Here is a 19,921-nt window from a genome sequence, read left to right as displayed (position 1 = left end):
ATATTTGGACACGTTCTGCATATGGTCCTTCAGCATAGAAAGTCACTTTTACTGCAAAAGGTGTTGCCTAGTGGCAGGTGCTGGCACGGCTGTAAGCTGGATGATCTTTCCGGACTCGCATTCGTGTCATCGATTTGTTCCTTACAAGACCTCTAACACCCCTTGATATTTGTCGGTACAGTGTTAGACCCCCCTGTACATTAACCCAGTACAAAAATAAAATAATAGTGCCAGGTGTATATATACTTTCCAGTGACACTAGAATGGATGAATAATCCCACCTACGAATAACGCCATCTACTGTTAATTTGTGAAAACTCGCAAATAATCAATAAATTTTGAAGTGTGTATTAAACCACCCTTTGTCAAATTACATGTCTGTGGTTGGTGTTCGGTGATAGTAGATTAGAACTGAAGAAACGTGTAATTCTCTATCGAATAATAAAACGTCTCTTGATGACATTAGCCTCATGAGCCAAATTCGAAGATTTGTCACTTTTTTCCTTCTTTAAATACTCCATTATAAATACTGCTCGGTTGGCGGGTAACAGGACCCAGTAAAAATGCAGAAAAAGTTAATAGCTGTTCGCTCAACATGAACGCTAAGAGTGGTGAAAAATGACTACACGGTAACAGCTTCAATTTCCACTAATAATATTTCAGATAATAACTGCTGTTTCATACAGACGAAAACTAGTGTAGTGGAGTTTGCTGCGGAAAACCTACAATAGGCAGTGACAAGAAAAGCAACTATCTTTATAACTATACGTATGCAAACCATATCTCGGAAAGGGTGCTAACACATGTTGGAGACAGTGTTAAATGTTCATTGTGGATGTAGCAGTCAGGCAAAATATGGAAGTTGCTGTAGTTTACTACCATATATTTGCTGAATGCGGGAGGCGTTGTTGGAAAACGAAGTGCTCCTTAACGTTTCTTAGTCTGGTTACCGATATTCTGGGTGGTCAGTGTGGAAGCCAGAACATTTCAAACAGAGCACTCTCTTGTAAAGCAAAATTTCCAAGGTTTACTGCTGCGCTTGTTACCTTGAAATGTTTTCTGCTACTTTATGTCCTGTGTCCATATTCTCTCTTTTCCTTATTGCTCATATGTACAGGAATTCCTTTCGTTTACAGTGGTGTACTCCCAGGCTGTACGCATCGGTGTATTCCGGAAAGCTTACATCTGCGCTGTGTTTTCGCTTTGTCGGTAAATACCGCTGGACATGGAACAATTGGCTGAACCCTCGCCAGTAACGTTGATGGACACGAAATTACCTCTTAACCTCCACAGCAATGCATGAACTTCCGATAAAATCTTATTTTCGTCCAGTTCTTGCTTTCGCGTCATTTCCTAATGAAAGAAAGAATAACGGCATCACAAACCTCTATAGTTTCGTGGCAGACTACTTGAAAAATATCGTTTGCCAGGTGACTACTGTACCTTTAAGCGACCTTGACTTTCTAACTATACGTATGCTGCAGCATATAGCACTCGCTTGACCGTGAGTTATGTTTCAACTGCTTAATAAAGCTATCCGAATAACTTTCAAGTATAAGTAAAGATCATCCATAATTTCTTTCCTACGAAGAGCCGCAGCATATATCAACTGACGATAATCAGGGACTTTATAGAAGTAACTCATACTTTTTGTTTAGTCGAGTAGTTTGATGTGGCCCTCAACGAATTACTGTCCTGAGCCAAACTCTTCATCAGCAGTAGCAATCTACGTGCTCAGTTATTTATGAATTATTTGCTGAATGTATCCGAATCTCTGTCTTCCTCTACAGTTCTTACCCTCTACAGCTCCCTCTATTACCATGGAAGTTATTCCCTGATGTCTCAACAGATATCATTTGATTCTGCCCCTTCTTCCTGTAAGTGTTTACCTTATATTCCTTTCATCTCCGTTTCTGCGCAGTACCTCCTCATTGATTACCTCATCAGTCCATCTAACTTTCAACATCCTTCTGTAGCACCGCAGCGGAAATATTTCTGTTTCTTTCTTTTCCAGTTTTTCTGCAGTCCGTGTCTCAATACCATACAATGCTGTGCTCCAAACATAAATTCTCAGAAATATCTTCCTCAAATTATGACCTATTCATGATAATCTTAGACCTGTCATGCACAGAAATGCCCTTTCTGTCGGTGCTAGTCGGCTATTTATGTCCTCCCTGCTCCATCCGTCATCGGTTAGTTTGTTATCTAGATAGCGGAATTCCCTAACTTCATCTACTTCATGCTCAACAATTACGATGTTAAGTGTTAGTCAGCACGTTAGTGTAACAAAATGTCTATTTGCTGATATACAGGTCATCCGGCCAGTCTATTATCTCGGATTCTCCGTTCAAAATATTTTCTTGGTGTTGAATTAGCGTTGTGGCCTACAAGCCAAATAAGACCACCTCATCAGCTGAGGTTGCTGATTGCTCGGAAATGCAGACGACGAATCTGTCCTCAATGCACTCAGTGAGGATCATTGATGGAGACCTAACGGCTACTAAAACTCCTGTTGCAACGCAAAGACAAGTATATCACCTCCCTTTAATACTACAAGGGCAAGACCTCGATAATTTACTTCTATGAAAGGAATTTAAAGCGCTCATGCTCGGTGGAGGAGGTATCGGGCTACTTTTCATTACCCGAATGAGTATCCATTTTTTAAAATGTCCGTTTCATTCATGTGCTATTTCTATTGAATCAAGCTTACGGAAAGAAGGAAATTTGGGCATTGTTCTTTTCTTTCCATATACTTGTTGCAATGTCAAGGTAAGTGGCTCGGTGGTGAGTCAAGGTTCTCAACACCAAGTTCGATTAAAAACGATTATTATTTACAAATAAAGCATGTAACTGAGCCATACAAGTAAATAAAGTACTGAGCTTTTGCTTAAGAGACGCTAATGGTGGTCTTCTGTAGCTAAAATAAAGGCGGCTAAATTACTCATATCTCTTGAAGTATGAAAACTTTAAAAATCATCTTCATAGTTCCGGATTTGATTTTTGTAATTCAGATTCAACTAATACAAGCAATGAATAATAACTCAGTTACTTTCCACATCCGAGGTGTTATTAATCAATCTTGCTGCTTTCCTAGGATCATACCGCAGACAATCTGTGAATCGTTTCGTGCAAGTCACCGGCTGACGACGCCACAAAGAATCCCTGCAAGATCTACCGCAAAAATCCACCTTATCTATTTCCGCCGTGCGGGTTTCGTAACGGAGGGACTTCCCTGCTGATCTTACATAAGTAAAAACCTACGTTCTCTGAGTATGAACTACTTCTACAAACTTTATTTTAACATAACGGCAGTTAAACAGAATATAGTCTTAAAACATACATGCACAGGTTAATTACAGTGAAGTAAATTGGCAAGAAATATGAAAAAAAACTTTATTTAAATGCATAACCGTAGAGTATGGAGACACAGTTGCCACTTTGAGAAAAAGAAAAAGAAATTACATGTTATAGGTAAGTCGATATTGCACTGATGCGTTACAGACCTTTGGCCGCCACAGAAGAGAATCGGCGATAAAAGCTGATTACCTCTCGACCAAGCCCAGACTGGCTCGTGATCATGCAAACCACGCAGGACGTGCCCAACTTCACCGCATACAAGAAATAAACATCCCTAAAATCCAAATTCATCTTCTCCATAATCGTCTATATTATTTTCCAATGATATATTGACTGCTGTGTCAGTAGCTGATTAACTCTTTGTTTGGAATATAGACGTTCCACAGCTACCCTGCTTGCTTTTTTAAATTATTTTTCGTTCTTTCCTATTACATTCTGGCGTAGTGGCCTCATTTTCAAACAATCATTCCTCAAGCTTCTAACTGACAGCATTCTATAGCGAACACAACTTGTCAATAGAAAAGCAACTGGAATCACTCAACAGAGGAAAGTCCACTGGACCTGACGGGATACCAATTCGATTCCACACAGAGTACGCGAAAGAACTTGCCCCCCTTCTAACAGCCGTGTACCGCAAGTCTCTAGAGGAACGGAAGGTTCCAAATGGTTGGAAAAGAGCACAGGTAGTCCCAGTCTTCAAGAAGGGTCGTCGAGCAGATGCGCAAAACTATAGACCTATATCTCTGACGTCGATCTGTTGTAGAATTTTAGAACATGTTTTTTGCTCGCGTATCATGTCGTTTTTGGAAACCCAGAATCTACTCTGTAGGAATCAACATGGATTCCGGAAACAGCGATCGTGTGAGACCCAACTCGCTTTATTTGTTCATGACACCCAGAAAATATTAGATACAGGCTCCCAGGTAGATGCTATTTTCCTTGACTTCCGGAAGGCGTTCGATACAGTTCCGCACTGTCGCCTGATAAACAAAGTAAGAGCCTAAGGAATATCAGACCAGCTGTGTGGCTGGATTGAAGAGTTTTTAGCAAACAGAACACAGCATGTTGTTATCAAACGTTAAAGTAACCTCTGGCCTGCCACAGGGGAGTGTTATGGGACCATTGCTTTTCACAATATATATAAATGACCTAGTAGATAGTGTCGGAAGTTCCATTCGGCTTTTCGCGGATGATGCTGTAGTATACACAGAAGTTGCACCATTAGAAAATTGTAGCGAAATGCAGGAAGATCTGCAGCGGATACGCACTTGGTGCATGGAGTGGCAACTGACCCTTAACATAAACAAATGTAATGTATTGCGAATACATAGAAAGAAGGATCCTTTATTGTATGATTATATGATAGCAAAACAAACACTGGTAGCAGTTACTTCTGTAAATTATGTGGGAGTATGCGTGCGGAACGATTTGAAGTGGAATGATCATATAAAATTAATTGTTGGTAAGGCGGGTGCCAGGTTGAGATTCATTGGGAGAGTCCTTAGAAAATGTAGTCCATCAACAAAGGAGGTGGCTTACAAAACACTCGTTCGACCTATTCTTGAGTATTGCTCATCAGTGTGGGATCCGTACCAGATCGGGTTGACGGAGGAGATAGAGAAGATCCAAAGAAGAGCGGCGCGTTTCGTCACAGGGTTATTTGGTAACCGTGAAAGCGTTACGGAGATGTTCAGCAACCTCAAGTGGCAGACTCTGCAAGAGAGGCGCTCTGCATCGCGGTGTAGCTTGCTCGCCAGGTTTCGAGAGGATGCGTTTCTGGATGAGGTATCGAATATATTGCTTCCCCCTACTTATACCTCCCGAGGAGGTCACGAATGTAAAATTAGAGAGATTCGAGCGCGTACGGAGGCTTTCAGACAGTCGTTCTTCCCGCGAACCATACGCGACTGGAACAGAAAAGGGAGGTAATGACCTTGGCACGTAGAGTGCCCTCGGCCACACACCGTTGGGTGGCTTGCTGAGTATAATGTAGATGTAGATGTAGATGCCAATCTGACGGCGAACGCTCTGAAAGCAATGCGATCATTATACGAGTCGATTCTGATCCACGTTGATGCTCCGTGTACAAACTAGTACCATGAAAGGGGCAATCGTTAGTGCCCTCTGCTGCCGCGATCGCTTTCGTATGTTAAAGAGATGGCCTGCGGCAAAGTAGAGTTGATCGTGGTTCCATCAGTATCACGAATTTTTTTTATATAGGATTTTGTTTGCGTAATAAGCCGTATAGGAATGTTTTACTTGACGTTTGCCCAGAGCTGACAGTGGGAAGTATTTCTTCCTTACCGACTTCTACACCTGTACCATTTCCCCGTTATGCGACGAACCGTATGTAGTGGGGAGTACACAGTATCAGTAGGCAATAGTGCTATCATTTTCCCCTCGCTGTTCCGTTCACAAGTTGTAATATCAAAAAATGACAGAAGCTAAGACATTTGGATGTGTCCACGCTACTTTAACACCCTGCAGTTCAAAAATATTCGCGATGTTTTGCAAGACTGTTGCATAGTACTTCATGGTGACCAATTTCATTGTATCTCCGTTCAGATACGTCTTTCTGTGATTCTTACTTTGAGGCAGCCATTTATTAACAATATTTGCTTTGTAACTGTTGTTAACCACTATATTTCTAATCAACTTTAGTTTCTTCTCCTTGTCCTTCTTGCACACTGAAATGCTCATAAATATTGTGAACGTACAAATGAAAGGCGGTAAAACGAATTTTGTTAGCGGCTTTGTGGAATTCTTTTAGTGCCGATTCATGATTATAGATTTGTAATGCCTCTATGACTGAATAGCTAGAGACTGAGGAAATGAGGAAAAGTGGGCGATCAATAGAAAAGCATTGTGGCTGTAGTTACAGAATAATACAGCGAGCATATAATTTCTTGCGAGCCCCCGGACCTCTGCTGAAGCGTCAACTTGACACTCTTGTAGTCCACTGCAGTATACTAGGAGGCCGTCGGGTGTAGTGAGCCGTGTGAGATGGGACAGTCACTGACAGATGTCAACGACGTTTATGAAAGACGAGAACCCACAATACAACGTGCTTTTATTCTATTTCATCTTATGAACACCATAATTATTATTGTTGGTAACCTTTTAAGTGTTTTAATTTCATTATCTAAGTCTTACAACCTGACGATGAGAGCATTTTCTCTCGAAACGCGCTGTTGAGCTATGAAAAAAAAAAAAGGGAATGAGCGTTTGGCGCCAATGGCCGGGAGGTCCGTTTCGGGGCAGGTCCGGCCGCCTTGGTGCAAGTCTTCTTACAGTCGACGCCACATTGGACGACCTGCGCGCCAGATAGGGATGAAATGATAATGAAAACAGCACAATACCCAGTCCCTGAGATGAGAAAATTCCCGACTCAGGCAGGAATCGAACCCGGGCCCGTAGGACGGCAATCTATCACGCTGACGACTCAGCTATCGTGACGGACTGTTGAGCCTTATGTAGCATAAAAATGCGGTTGTATCCTGACAATTATTACTGTAACAATCGCGTCTATGTGTATTTTGCCTTTCATCATTACATCGTTTAAAATGATGTATACTTACTGTGGCTGATGTATCTTATTATTCATGACAATCGTTTTATCAAACAATTGAAGGCGCTCTTCGAGGTCTGTATTAAGCTGCGTTTCACTGTTTTACAGTCAGTTTAACAGGGCTACTGACTCTTTGCTTAAACGTATTTAGTCCATCAGTCGTTATTTAATTCACTGCAACTGCTGTTGACCAAAACAGTTACTGGTTTGCTCCCATCAACGGAGTCGACGACCGTACAGAGTGATCAGGTACTTACTGTAGTCCAAGTTCTACATAAACAACAAGCACTCACACACTCACACATTCAAGGTGCACAAAATAATACACTAAATTTTCTAAAAGAAATTTATTTACTAACGACTTCCATATATCTGGATATATTGATTCACATTTTAAACATGCGGAAACAAAAATTGGTAAATAAATTTATCATAAATTGATACTGGAACCTAAGATAGGTAACGAAAACGAGTATAACTACCAAATTAGTACTTATAATTTAGCAGGGACGGAAATTTCCGTCCCACAATCAAGAAAATAAGATGTACAGTCTTCTGTAGGAAGCACTGGTTAATGTGAATCAGAGAACCTTACCCGCAATGTTAATACAGATCCGTGATTGAAGCAGACACGGTTGCTTTTGTAGCAGCACAGGTTGAGGTTTGGAAGTGTCTAAGGGTTGCAGGGTGTAAGGGTGCAGATACGGGTCGTGTACTGGATGGGTCGAATCTACCCTTAAGCTTCTTTGCTGCAGCGCCGTGGCATCGTTGATGAGGACACACAGAAGGGATTGGTTCGCGTCTGCAGATAGTTTGGCGCAAAGGAGTGAGTCAGTCGTACGATGAGTATGGCATGAGAGAATCGATTTATGTAAAAATAATAATTTTGAAGCTCAGGATTAATTTCGTGTCGGAAGAGTCATTATATATTTAAAAGGCAGTCGTACGGTAAGAAATTGCCGATAGATAACTTATATAAGCTCGTGATAGAAGAGTATAATGGTAGGGTGAGTGCGATCAGAACAAGTAGGGAGGTAATACTTGAATTTAAAGTGAAATAAATTAACTTTGAAGTATAAAAGGGTTCATGTATTGCAACCACTTCATTATTATTAGAATTTTTCGAAGGGAATAAGTTATAGAATAGTGTGGGAGAATATAAATAGATAGTGCTGGTGTCGTAGGCTCATGGTTAGAATTTCAGTTACTAACGCATGTACCTTGGGAGTACGTTCGCACTCAAAGAATGGCTATTTATGAATGTCTTATGCCTAATATTCCAACCAGCCCGAATGTAGTAACTGATAATAAACGGTTAACAAATAAATAGTACGGAATGACGACATACAAGGCACACAAACACATTTTAGTAGTCGTACACATTTATTACCAAACGCCTCTTCTAATGAATCAGAATTACCAAAAGGTTTAAGTAAAAAAATTTCCGTAAGCGCTTATAATGCAATGAGCCCAGTAACTATAAATTCGTAACGGACTCCTTTGTAATAAATTATCAAATCTACAATGGCAAGGGAAAGTCCCGATAGCAGCCTCCTCCGCATTCCCCCCCCCCCTCCCCACCTCTCAGAATTAGTGGTAAGATGGCCTAATCAGTAGCCCGTCAAAAACTGAACGCAGATTAAGCATGAAAAAAGGAAGAAGGTGTACTGAACTATGATAAAAGAAACAAAACGAAAATCATGAACGGCCCAACCTAAAGATATGCAACACCAAGCGGGTAACAAGCGTAACGGGGTTGTGGTTAAATGGTGACAGTGTTAACGTCCGAAGGACGAGATCTCTGATCAAGTCTCTGTCACGGCCACCATTCTTTTTCACAAAGTTATGAACTGACTGTCCGGTCGCTGATGTGTATGTTTGCTTTATTCAAATTTATGGCAACAGCGAGGTGTAAGGAAAGGACCTCCAGACATACGTGTCTCCTATGAAACTTCCTGGCAGATTAAAACTGTGTGCCGGACCGAGACTCGAGCTCGGGACCTTTGCCTTTCGCGAAAGGCAAAGGTCCCGAGTTCGAGTCTCGGTCTGGCACACAGTTTTAATCTGCCAGGAAGTTTCATATCAGCGCACACTCCGCTGTAGAGTGAAAATTTCATTCTAGAATACCTGTCTCCTATTTCTTCCACACAGGAACTACGTGACCCTTTCGTTCCATTTTAGGAGTTCTGACTTTTGAGTTACTTTCTTGTAACATAGTTTTCACCCGTTGATGTGTTGTTTTCATTTCTGTGAGAGGTCTAAGTGTCACCTCGCTTGCTCTCACTACTCATCACACTTACTTCCTACGGTTATGTATTCTTACTGCATGACTCATATACTATAGCCAATGTACAGTGTGAAAATTGCAAAATTTACAGAAGGAGAGCAGACACGTCAATGACCGGACGGACAGTTAAAAATTTCTGGAAGAAAAGTGGTACGAGAGGAATTTGAACATGCATCTCCCGCTTTGTCTCCCATACCATGACCGCACGACTGCGACGCCGTAGTTCTTGCAATTCACTCAGTGTTGCACATCTTAAGATTGGATCGTGCACTGTTTATATTTTGCTTCTGTTTCATACTTCAGTAGATCTTCTTCCTGTTCTGATACTTGATACGAACACAGGCCTGTATTCAGTTTTTGACAGGCTATCCACTCAGCGATAGGGTGTATCCCTTGTCAGTGCACAGACTATAATTCAGATAACACTAGACGTGCATCAGAATGCAAAAACACGTTACAAAAAATCCTTTGCCGAATTCGGTAACAATTGGAATTTCTCGTAAATTTCAAAAAATTAAAAAAAAATGGGAGATTGAAAGTGCTGCAATCATGACTTAATCCCCACAACAATATCATCTCAATTAAGATATAAATAACATAGACAAAATTAAGTCCAAAGTGTAAGTGTATATCAAGAAACACGCACAGAATTTGCTAGACACAATGGGGTAACTCGTATGAGAACTAAAATTCATTTTCACTGCACATCATGGAATAATGTCAGACTGTAGGCTTAAACGACAAACTCCGTAATTGAAAACGGAAACCACGTGTGTACGTGTACCTCACCCCTCATGGTAATGTACATGTGCGTCAGTGAAAAAGACCAATAAAAAGGTGTTAGCATGTGGACGTAATGTGCTGTTCCAGTCTCTTTCGTACCTAAGGTCCGTCACCGTTCCCTTTGGATCCCTACGTAATTCGGTGCTCTCCGATACACACGATCGAACAGCGAAGGAGTGGTACTCAAGCGTCAACTTTAGGTTACAATATCTCCGGATGTAATTAACACTTTACAATGCAACAAACGGCACTGATTACGTATTTGTTTATATGTTCAGATGTGCTAACAAAACTAAGGGGGTTCCATTTAAAAAAACGTAGGTTTGTGTTAAAGAACATACTTCCGTGCATTTTTTTATGGTTTGTATTAACCAATTACACCAGCCCTTCTCCTCACGTTCGGTCTGTGGAATAGATTCGTCAGTATTTGATGTGGTTTACGAAATATATCCAGCGGTAATGTTAGGTGACTCACCCTGTATAAAACTCAATCATTCATGAAATATTACTAAATGTTCTTAATAAAAAAAAAAGTGATTTCCACAATAGCGTGTGAATTAGTCAACGATAATCGTAGGCAACCTGCAAACTGTCTCTCTGGATGACGGAAGGTTCGATTATGAAATATTACGAAGCTATTTAACATTTCATTTCCAATCGGACAGAAATAATACAAAATCAGATACAGTGAGGATAAGTATTAACGTCGGAAGTAGGAAGCTGAAGTAATAACTAACATCCAATGACGTTATTAACTATCTTGTGTTCGGTAACACAGCGACAAATGTAGGCTGATGGACTGTGCAAAATGTGAACATTACTTGTTATTACGAAAACCCGAAATGTAGTCGCCGTTACAATGAAGATGTTGGTGGCTGATCCATCTGGTGGGTAGATATAACGACAAGTCTGGTATATACAGTAGATAAGAACATCAATATCGTACGTCAGAGAAGTCGACGACAGCAGATCGACGCAGGGTGGCAACACGGTACACTGTAAAAAGGTTTGTGATTTTCCTTTCACACTCCTGCGTACGGAGCACACAGCACCAGGCGCAGATACCGTACGAGCGCTGCAGGCAGAGGCTTCCCAGACGCAACGAAAACATAGTTCCGTCTGTCCTGCACGCACTCGGCGCCGCTATCTGCGTGTTGTCAGCCGTCAGCCGCCCGTCGCCAATCGGCGCTCCACTTCCCCCCCCCCCCCCCCCCCCACCCACACACACACACACACACATTGCACGCCGCCGTTCGCTAGCAGACACCGCCAGCCTTGGCCGGACGCTACTCCGTTGTTCCCTGTGTCCTGTCGCTACAGTGTAAAACTACTCCAGCCTTAGCGTCAGCAGCTGAATCACGGTAGAAAGCTGAGATGTAAGTTCACGAAGTGACGGTAAAAGGAACATAAAGAGTCTCAAACAACCTTACATAGGCGTAACTATCTCTGATGTACTGCAAATTGTTGATTATTACGGGCCGGCCGTGGTGGCTGAGCGGTTCTAGGCGCTACAGTCTGGAACGGCAGGACTGCTACGGTCGCAGGTTCGCATCCTGCCTTGGGCATGGATGTGTGTGATCTCCTTAGGTTAGTTAGGTTTAAGTGGTTCTAACTTCTAGGGGACTCATGACCTCAGATGTTAAGTCCCATAGTGCTCAGAGCCATTTGAACCATTTTTTATTATTACAGAGTGATATTACATTTCTGGACTGAGCGTCATTTTCAAAATACTTTGTGTAGACTCCCCTGTGTACCATGCTGCCATACAGTTGTGCTTAGAGTCTATCACAGCGTCCTCGTATTTCATCATTTGAGATGATGGAAAACACAATTTCCATTTGCTACTGCATCTGAAATACGAAATAGACCAGACACCATCCTGTTACGGATTACAGCGAGTCCAGAAAGCATTCGTCTAGTTGTAATTTTTTTAAAAAGACTAAGTATATGTCACATGAAAGGAAGGGAACATAAAATGTGGACGTCCAGTCATATGTAACGAACGTTGGTAAGTCATTTTGATTGATGGACAAGAAAATAAATACGTACATAGCGATAACAAATTTGACAAAACGGAGAATTTATACAAGGGCTACTTCAAAAAGTATTCGTCCACTCATGTTGTTGTTGTTGTGGTCTTCAGTCCTGAGACTGGTTTGATGCAGCTCTCCATCCTACTCTATCCCGTGCAAGCTTCTTCATCTCCCAGTACCTACTGCAACCTACATCCTTCTGAATCTGCTTAGTGTATTCGTCTCTTGGTCTCCCTCTACGAATTTTACCCTCCACGCTGCCCTCCAATACTAAATTGGTGATCCCTCGATGTCTCACAACATGTCCTACCAACCGATCCCTTCTTCTACTCAAGTTGTTCCACAAGCCTCTTCTCCCCAATTCTATTCAATACCGCATCATTAGTTACGTGATCTACCCATCTATTCCTCAGCATTCTTCTGTAGCACCACATTTCGAAAGCTTCTATTCTCTTCTTCTCTAAACTAGTTATCGTCCACGTTTCACTTCCATACATGGTTACACTCCATACAAATACTTTCAGAAACGACTTCCTGACATTTTTCTTCAGAAACGCTTTCCTTGCCATTGCCAGTCTACATTTTATATCCTCTCTACTTCGACCATCATCAGTTATTTTGCTCCCAAAATAGCAAAACTGTTTACTACTTTAAGTGTCTCATTTCATAATCTAATTCCTCAGCATCACCCGACTTAATTCGACTACATTCCATTATCCTCGTTTTGCTTTTGTTGATGTTCATCTCAAACCCTCCTTTCAAGACACTGTCCATGCTGTTCAACTGCTCTTCCAAGTCCTTTGCTGTCTCTGACAGAATTACAATGTCATTGGCGAGCCTTAAAGTTTTTATTTCTTCTCCATGGATTTTAATACCTACTCCGAATTTTTCTTTTGTTTCCTTTACTGTTTGCTCAATATACAGATTGAATAACATCGGGGAGAGGCTACAACCCTGCCTCACTGCCTTCCCAACCTTTGCTTCCCTTTCTTGCCCCTCTACTCTTATAACTGCCATCTGGTGCTGTACAAATTATAAATAGCCTTTCGCTCCCTGTATTTTACCCCTGCCACCTTCAGAATTTGAAAGAGAGTATTCCAGTGAACATTGCCAAAAGCTTTCTCTAAGTCTACAAATGCTAGAAACGTAGGTTTGCCTTTCCTTAATCTTTCTTCTAAGATAAGTCTTAGGGTCAGTATTGCCTCACGTGTTCCAACATTTCTACGGAATTCAAACTGATGTTCCCCGAGGTCGGCTTCTATCAGTTTTTCCATTCGTCCGTAAGGAATTCGCGTTAGTATTTTGCAGTCCACTTATATTTTATTTACATTTACTATCTGAAAATATGATTTCAGTTACAAAAATTAATATATAGTGGGGTTTCCCTTTGCAGCTATTACTGCTTGTAGTCGTAGATAGCCGTCAAAAAGGCTAGAAATTTGTCCCGTTCGTCTTGAAGTGCTTCTTTTAGGTCTCTCTGATTAAAAATGTGTCTTCTCCTGATGGTATCTTCCAGTACTTTTCAAAGCTGTTCAGTAGGATAAATGTTTGGGCTCTGAGTAGGGGTGCTAAGTTGTTTGGGCTATTGTACAGGAGCCACAGCCTTGTATCGAGACATGTATGATTTGGGTCGTTATCTTGTTGAAAAATGTAATTTTCTTGCAGACAGAATTTTTCGGAACTAGCATTCAGATTGTCGTTTAAAATGTTGCTATACATATCGTGATCCATTGTACCTTCTATGAAATTTAATTTTCCTACACCTGCACCACTCATACAGCCTCACACCATCAGGGCGCCACCATTGTGTTTCACCGTTGGAACAAAATTGCGTGGCAACATCTCCGCATTCTTCTTACGCTGCACCGTTCACCTGCCATCCGACCCGAATACGTTATATTTACTCTCATCAGAAAATATTACTCTATTCCAGAGGTCTTCCCTTTTGAATCTATGTCCCATTGCAAAATGAAGATGTTTCTTTCGATTCTGCTCACTGACCCAAAATTTCTTGCGCGATACCCAGCCGTGATACCCATACGTTTTGAAGGTATTTCTCACTGTGTTGGCACATACCTTCTTTCCTCTAGACCTTAACTCCACAGCCAACTTAGGAGCGCAGATTTTGGGTTTCTTCTTCATTTCCGTCATGACAAATCTCACGTCTGCATCAGGGTGTCCGGTACTTGGTTGGTTTCTTAACGATTTTGTTGCGCAAAATCGATCTTTTATCAACTGAACCGTCGATCTAGGTCTACCGACTTCTTTAGCTATCTCGAGAGACGATTTGCACTCATTATGTAAGTGCAGAATAAGTTCCCTTTCGATCAGCGTCGTCTCACTACCCTTACAGCCCATGGCGCTAATTGCACTGTATCGGTGCCGTTCAGAACCAAAATAGGCGATGGAGTGGGGCCGCGCGCGGTTGACTCTACAGGGTGAAAAGTATTTAAACCGACAAACTCTGGGAGGTAGTAGCGGACATCAAAACAAATATTTTTCCCTAATGTCATTTCCTCCTATGAGGAGTATTTAAACCGGTAAAGGAAGATTTCTCTGGCGGCAAATTAATTAAACCAACAAATACTTTTCCATTTTTTTATGACCAAGAGACAACACATTAACTCAACCCAGTTTCAATTACAGTAGATTTTCAAAAATGCCTCCATTGACACGTAAACAAAGGTCACACCGTCGGATCATGTTCTGTCTGTCACGGGCAAAAGCCCCAGGAGTATCCTGAATTGTTCCTGGTTCAAAGGGCTCTGAGCACTATGGGACTTAACTGATTAGGTCATTAGTCCCCTAGAACTTAGGACTACTTAAACCTTACTAACCTAAGGACCTCACACACATCCATGCCCGAGGCAGGACTCGAACCTGCGACCGTAGCGGTCGCGCGGTTCCAGATGAATTGTTCCCGCTGCTGCTATTAGCCGGGCAACCAGATCCTCTTCTGATACAAAAGGAGTTGCGTAAACAGGGTTGTGCATCTCTCTCCACACAAAACAGTCCAGGGGTGACATATCTGGGGATCGAGCACGCCATGGTACAGGACCATCTCTGCCAAGCCACGTTTCTGGGAACCGTCGGCCCTGGACTCGACTCACACGACGACTGAAATCAGCCGGGTCCACGTCTTGTTGGAACCACAAGCGTTGTCTTGAAGTTAGCTGCACGTCTTCCAGCAATTCTGGCAACGCTCTTGCGAAAAAATTGTAATAGTGCCAGCCATTTAATGGCCTAGGTAGCAGATACGGCCCAATTAAACAGTCCCCAACAACACAGAGGACGGGAATGCAGGATGCATTTCACACTGTCCCAGGTACCACTGCGAGAACTATGCTCTGGGTGGATAATCAACTGGTTCCAGGTTGTGGACACGCTGTAAGTGAAATGGACGTAACAATTACTCTCGAAGGACTGTTCTTACATTCGTCTGATTTGTCCCCATGTTACGTGCAATTGCATTGCACGAGTGCTGATTCAAGGATCCCGCTCCACATGCTGCAAGACAGCTTCCTCAAATTGCAGCGTTCTTACCGTGCGACGGCGTCCCTGTCCAGGTAATCTGCTAAATGACCCAGTGTCACGCAGACGTTGGTACACAGCAGCAAAGGTCGTTTGATGCGGGATACGGCGATTAGATATTGTTGTTGATAAACCCGCTGTGCAGCTCGTCCGTTGTGGTGCGCTACGTAGTACGCACCAACCATGTCAGTGTACCCATTCCAGGTGTATCGCTCCATTAGTAAACAGAGACAATGCACCACTACACTGGTGGACAGCAGTTGCCTACAACTGAAGAGCGTAATACACCCTCTAACAGCGGAAGATCGTAATACTGCCTCTAACAATTGAAGAGCGTAATACAGCCTCGACCGGTTTAAATAATCCTCATAGGAAAAAATTACTCTAGGGAAAAATATTTGTTTTGATGTCCCCTACAAGCTCTCAGAGTTTGTCGGTTTAAATACTTTTCACCCTGTAGTGTATGCAGTAAGTCAGCGTTACAGTCTAATCACTGCGCCCAGAATTCAGGCATGTTCAGATGGTGGGCGAAAACTTTATGAACTAGCTCTTGTATTACATTTTCTATTTTGTTAACCTTGCTGTCGATTTGGATGTATTTCTTTCCTTGCTTTTCAACATAAATGTCTTACCGACGTGCTTCTTACATGACTGGCTGTTTAGATGTTGTATACATTTCTTCTCTTGTTGCACAGACTTTGTTTTCTAAGAGATATGCAGCTAGACAAATACTTTTTCGACTCACTGTATGTATGCTTGTGCGAGATTAGTATGCTGAAAAACATCCTGACGCATTAAGACTGGAACAGGATTCGAACTCGTAACCTTACGTTCCGCAGGCGCTCGTCGTACCTGCTCAGCTACACAAGATCGACTCACGTCCTGCCTATACAGACCCGCCATTACCTCTCCCCTCGACGGAAGATCTCATGGGATGTCGTCCTTAGACAAGGAAGAGTGGAATAAAGCAAATTGCGGAGAAATGCGTTATCGACAGCCTAGAGTTTGTTTCCAGAATTAATTTTCCACTCTGTAGCGGAGAATGTACCTAGATTTTAATCTACTAGGAATTTCAAACATGAGAACTGTCTGCACCGACGCTGTTCTGCTGGAACATCGTATCAATTTGGCGATGTTGCAAAGGCAGCGGAAATGACTGAACATAGCACCCTGGTTAACAGCAACGGCGTACGGTAGCTAATGGCCCTGAATTTCCACAACATGATGCCCAGTACCGGTCACGTGGTTTAATACACTTGGCTGTCCGCTTTTATTCTACCTCGATGCCGTACTCGCATATGACGTAGATAATCCAATAACTAAAACAGTTGCTTAGCATTCACATCTCCAGTAGCATGTACGAAGACAGACCTACTAGTCCAGTAGATTGTGGAAGTAACCTAGCGAGAGACAGATACTGGTTTCCGAGCTTCCCAGAAAGGGTTTCTGGTAATTAAAAAATTAACTGTGGGTTATTTTGTGAACGAAGTACAAACAGCTATGGATGCTCATTTAATGCAAAAAGTGTGAAATTACGCAGACATCTCATTAAGCTGCATATAAGACCAATACTGGCAAATGCAGTATTACTTAAAATACTACTGCTCGATTCCGTAGTGATGTTACAAACTTTCAAGGAAGCAGGGGAAGGGTAAATGTCTAATTTTTAGTTTGGGGATACTGGTCCGGAAACGGGTGAGTCGAAAGTTACAAACGAATATTTTCCTGAGACATTTTACAGTGAGCTTCTACTGCCAGCATTTTGCTTTCCATGTTTTGAGAGGAGGTTGTATGTACCAAATCGCGAAATTAAAGTCCAATAAACATGGGATGTAAAGTGCACACCTTAAGAGGACTTGTTCTTCTTTGCTACATTGAACACACCTCTTCTACTGAACAAGTGCTCGTAGGTCTTAAGGTATACATTTTAGAGCCCATAATTAGCACACATTTTTTTCCATACTATCTCAAACTGATACATTTACTCTTCTTCATCACACCTGAAGGTTTCTAACATCATCAGGGCATCACCCTGTATAACAGAATGTCGTACTCGTGTGATTTTGCAGGAACACGTATTGTTGCCGATGGAAAGCATATTCTATATTTATACTCACATCCACTGCCATTGAAAATTATTACAAAGGCTCTCAGTGTTTTTCCCCGTAATGATCTGTAAATGCTGTTGTTCTTTAAGTTTTACCGAACTTTGTATTGCGCCATGACTTAGAGTGTCACGAACAAACGAAGATTAATAGTAGGATTGTAGGATACGGTTCGTTACAAAATGTAATTATAAAAGCTGGAAAAGACGTGCTGCGTGTAACAACAGGAAAGCGACCACCAGAAGATAGGAGGCATGAGGAGGTTCATAAAGCGATAAAAGTGAAGAAAGAGGCAAAAAAACAATGGGACTTAACTGGAACACGAGAGAATAGAGAAGCCTACAAGACTGCAAAAATGATGACAAAAAGAGCAGTGGCAAAAGCAAAGGTTGAGGCAATGGAAGAAGCGTATGAAGAGCTGGAGAGAAGACAGGACAGCAGGCAACACCTACGGATTGCTAAAACAAGAGATAAGGTGACCGAGGACATAACATCAATGAGGCAGATAAAGGATGAATCAGGTGTAGTATTACACGACCTTGAGAAAATCCTGAATAGGTGGTGGGAGTACTTTGAAAGGCTATTGAAAGAGGACAATGTACAATAGAAGTATGTGGATGAAGGAATGACCCAAAGTATAAGTAGGGAAGAAGTCGAACACGCAATGAATAAAATGAAAAACGGGAAGGCACTAGGGACAGACCAAATCCCAGTAGAATCTTGGAAAAAAGTCTGGGAGAACAGGCAACTGATGTTCTCTGGGATCTAATGCACAAGATGTCGAAAGGCGAAAAATGCTACATGCGTGGAGGAGCAGGGGAAAGGGGATATCCAAAACTGTGGCAATTATAGAGGGATAAAGCTGGTGTCACATACAGTGAAGATCTGGGAAAGGATAATTGAGAAGAGGTTGCGTCTAGAAACTGAAGTATGTGGAGAAAAGTTTGAGTTTATGCCGGGAAGAGGAACAACGGACGCAATATTTGCACCAAGGCAACTGATGGTGAGGCACAGGGAAGTACAAGCCGAACTGCATTTGGCCTTCATCGATCTTGAGAAAGCATATGACAGAGTGCCGAGGCAAGAGATATGGAGATGTCTGAGAAGTACATGCCTGCCCTGAAAATACCTCGGGTAGTAGAAGACATGTACGAAGGTGCAGTGACACAAATCAGGACCAGTGCCGTTGCAACAAAGGCATTTCCAGTGAGCGTAGGACTACATCAGGGACCTGCTGTCAGTCCATATCTCTTTGACCTTCCCATGGATGTACTAGCCAAAGATGTGAAGAAAGAGGCACCTTGGAGCACGACGTTCGCCGATGATATATTCTGTGAACTCACTCAGGAAGTACTTCAAGACAAGGGGAATGAGAATTAGCAGGGTGAAAACAGAGTATATGCGTACAAGGGATGCCAAAGACATACATATTAACCTGCAAGGAAAACAACTGACGCTGCTCAAGAAATTTAAATACCTAGGCTCTTACATGCAAAGTGATGGAGGACTGGAGGCCGAAATACAGCACCGGATAAATTGTGGAAAAGTCGGTGGTGAGGCCTGCGATGCTATATAATGCAGAAACTTGGCCAATTACAAAAGCACAAGAGAAAAACATATGAAGATAGTAACTGTTTTCAGATACCATTGATGACCGTGCAGCTTCTCTAGAATAAAATGATAATTAAATAGAAACCCTTAGCTGCCGAGAGGTGTTGTTGATGTAAATCAGTGGGGACAGCTGAAAATGTGTGCCCGACCGGGACTCGAACCCGGGACCTCCTGCTTACATGGCAGACGCTCTATCCATCTGAGCCACCGTGGACACAGACGAGTAACGCCACTGCAGGGACTTACCCTTGCACGCTTCCCGTGAGACCCATATTCCCAACTGTCGACAATCGACATACGTAATGTACCTAATAGATGTTCGCCCATCCGCTCATTACCCGCGCACACTAAGGTGACGGTTCCCGTAAGAGTTCGGGCAACCTGTGCGCATTCGCACAGACGAAGGTCAATGGCTAGGTAGCCTTTAACTATATATATAGTCACCTTAGTGTGCGCGAGTAATGAGTGGATGGGCAAACATCTATTAGGTACATTACGCATGTAGATTGTGGACAGCTGGGAATGTGGGTCTCACGGGAAGCATGAAAAGTATAAGCCCCTGCAGTCGCGCTATTCATCTGTGTCCTCAGTGGCTCAGATGGATAGAGCGTCTGCCATGTAAGCAGGAGATCCCAGGTTCGAGTCC

General features: G+C 42.3%; 1 non-coding gene across 1 annotated transcript; it reads right to left on the bottom strand.

Moving 5' to 3' along the window:
* Window positions 1-19,414: 19,414 nt before the first annotated feature.
* On the bottom strand, window positions 19,415-19,490 carry Trnat-ugu (transfer RNA threonine (anticodon UGU)). Its single transcript has one exon. It is a non-coding gene; the product is annotated as a tRNA-Thr (tRNA).
* Window positions 19,491-19,921: the final 431 nt, after the last annotated feature.

This window comes from Schistocerca serialis, chromosome 2, assembly GCF_023864345.2.
Source record: "Schistocerca serialis cubense isolate TAMUIC-IGC-003099 chromosome 2, iqSchSeri2.2, whole genome shotgun sequence".
Lineage (NCBI taxonomy): Eukaryota > Metazoa > Arthropoda > Insecta > Orthoptera > Acrididae > Schistocerca > Schistocerca serialis.
Note: the sequence above shows the minus strand (reverse complement) of the source record. Positions and strands in the feature narration are given on the sequence as shown.